The sequence below is a fragment of the Parus major genome, chromosome 22 (assembly GCF_001522545.3).
Source record: "Parus major isolate Abel chromosome 22, Parus_major1.1, whole genome shotgun sequence".
NCBI classification, from domain to species: Eukaryota; Metazoa; Chordata; class Aves; order Passeriformes; family Paridae; genus Parus; species Parus major.
In genome coordinates this window covers 648,226-651,211 of record NC_031790.1, presented here as the reverse complement: position 1 = coordinate 651,211, position 2,986 = coordinate 648,226, and positions in this window count along the sequence as shown.

Below are 2,986 nucleotides of genomic sequence, written 5' to 3'. Positions count from 1 at the left end.
TTTTTTTTTCTATTTTATTTTCAGTTTCTAGTCACCCTGAAAAGTGTTTGATCAAAACACAGCAGTTCCTACTCACCTTTCACCCCATTACTCCCATTTTCTAACAGTTTTCCCAAATTCTGTGCAGTGCATTTGGCACCTTTGGGGTGGAAAGGGATGAGAAAAAGAAGTTTTGAGATTAAATTGCAGAAAAATGCAAGCAGAAGGTGGGAGATTCCAATTTCCAGCTCAATATCTGTGCTGGGAACTGCCACTCCAGACTCAGGGTAAAGTAATATTCATTTTTTAAATAAAATATTAATTAATTTTTAATTAAATTTAATTTATTTTTATATATATTTTATATTTATATTATATAAATTATATTTACATTTAAATATATTTTTATTTAATTTATTTTAATTAATTTTTAATTAATTTTATTTTATTTATTTTTAATTAATTTTATTTAATTTATTTTTAATTAATTTTTCTAAAAATAAATATTTTTTAATAACAAATCTTGTCTCGGTGTTCCTTCATTGTGCCACAGAGCACACCTCACACAGTAATTTGATTTATAATGCTATGGAGCCCTTGCAGTCTCTCAGGGGAGAATTAATAATTTGGGCATTCTGATTATTATGGATATTAATACACAGCTCGTTAAGCTCCTTTATGGTTCTCAAAGCAACCTGAGCTCACTCTGGCTCCTTTCTCAGACTGCTTTGTACTTGGACTTGGCACTTTGATGAAAGCTCCCTTCTTCCCAAGACTTTAATCACATTAAAACAAAGGTGGAGTTAGAGACTCATCTAGGAAAAATTCCATTTATTAAGTAAATAATGTGCCAATTTTTCAGCTCCTTCCCAAAGGCTGAGGCATCCCTGGGGCTGCCAGGATCGGTGATCAATACAACAACTGATCCCACACTTGGAAAGTTTTACACTGATTTATCTGTTAGGCTTGTCTGGAAATAAACACTTCCATTTAGCACAACTTATTAAGATTTGGAATTAAGAAACTTACAGAAACTAACCAATCATTCTCAAGCTTTCTTAAAACCTCTTTTACTATACAAAACTACTTTTTACTATATATATATATATTGTTTACTATATAAACATCACACGAATTTTTCCCATTTTAAAGATTAAAAGGAAAGTTTATGGATAAGCAGCAAAAACACTTTTGAAATAGTAAGAAAAAACACTTTTGAAATAGTAAGAAAAAACACTTTTGAAACAGTAAATACCTCTTTTTACAGCGATAGCAATTTTCAAATGAGAAATTAAGCCCTCAAATCTTCAAGATACAGAAAGTCAGTTATTAACAGCTGCAAATAGGAATTTTTAAGTTGCTTATTTCATAATGCTGACACCAAATCAGTTGAGTTTTGGTGTCATCCCCACCCAAAAAGAACCCACACCAACCTTTGGGAGGAGGGAGCTCCTGCAGCAGCCTGGAGGATGCAGATATTCATCCCCAGGAACACTTTTATCCTCTTTTTATACTTCCCCATTGTGTAACTGCTCCGTGCCCAATCCCAGCCTCGCTTACACAAGGGAGGAGCAGGACACCCTGGTTACTCCCCCGTTACTCCTCGTTTACTCCACGCCTCCGCCGGGTTTACGCAAAGCAGCCCAGCCACAAACTGGGAAGAAACCCCAGCCAGAGCCCTGCAAACACAAGTGGCATAAATAAATATTGACATGCCTGGCTGGGATCACCACGGGGCTTCTCTCGGGTGTTTTTCCACGAGCCTCCCTTGTGCAACTCCCACGGAAATGTTTTTATCAGCAACTGCAGAAATTTTCCAGAGGTGCCAGAGCTCAGAGCTCTTCCCCAAGCCAAGGGTGAGTGATCCAAAAAGCTCCCCAGGACTCGTGCTGGGCTCTTCCACTTCCCCAGGGGAAAATGCTGAGTAACCGTGGGCACAAAGTGAGGTGGAAAAGGAGGAAAAGTGAAAGATTTGAAACGACAAAACCAACAAGAAATAAATGAGGGTTGCCAGGCACTGGAGGAACATAAAACCCATGGAGATGTGGCATTCAGGGCATGGTTTAGTGGGGGATGTGGCAGGGCTGGATTAATTCTTTAATAATTTTAATGGTTGGACTTGATCTTCAAGGTGTTCCTGAACAATTCTGGGATTCTGGAACTGCTTCCCAGGGATTTTCTCCGTGCCCCACTCCCGTAGTGTGGGAGCACAGCCCTGCCCGAGGCTGTCCTGACACTCCTGGACATCACTTTGGGATCGGTCACAGCCCCATTAACGAGACACCGTCACCCTCCAGCTGACACCNCAGGAAACTCATGATTTGTCTTTACCAGGGCCCTTCTGAGTTGTTTCTCTGCACTGAAAATGCCACCACATCCTAAATGCTGCAGAGATTTCCCTCCTCCACTGAACCACATCCACAGCTGAATAAAAACAGACTCCAAATTTAACCCAACACCACACAATTCATCTTTACCTGCAGCACAGACGAATAAAACCCTGCTGAACACCCAAACTTCCTAAAATTGGAGTTTTAAAACACTCAATTTAGGTTTTAAAAAGAGCTGATGGGCACTTTAAGAAGCTTCTCTTTTCACTTCAAAGCACATATTCTTTCTTTGGAGGCACTAATGAATTTTTAAGTAGTTGTTATTTTGACTGCCGTCCAGAACAGAGCTTTAATAACTGACCAACATTATTTAGGGCAAGTCTACACAAAGCTAAGCAGGAAAGTTATGCCGAGCTCAAACCTTGCGTGGATTTAAAGCACATTAGCTAAATCTCATTAACTTCCTGTGTGAATGAGAGGGGGACTTAAATCCAGCTGAATGAGCTGTTTAACAAAGGATCCCAACAGCTTTCAAAAACTCCAAGTTTGGTTAAAGTTATTAAGTCAGAGCTTAGTTAGGCTGTGATTCTAAACTAGAATAGCTGAAATTCTATTTTTTCAGTTTTTTCTATTTTTTTTCTATTTTTTCTATTTTATTTTTTTTTCTATTTTTTCAG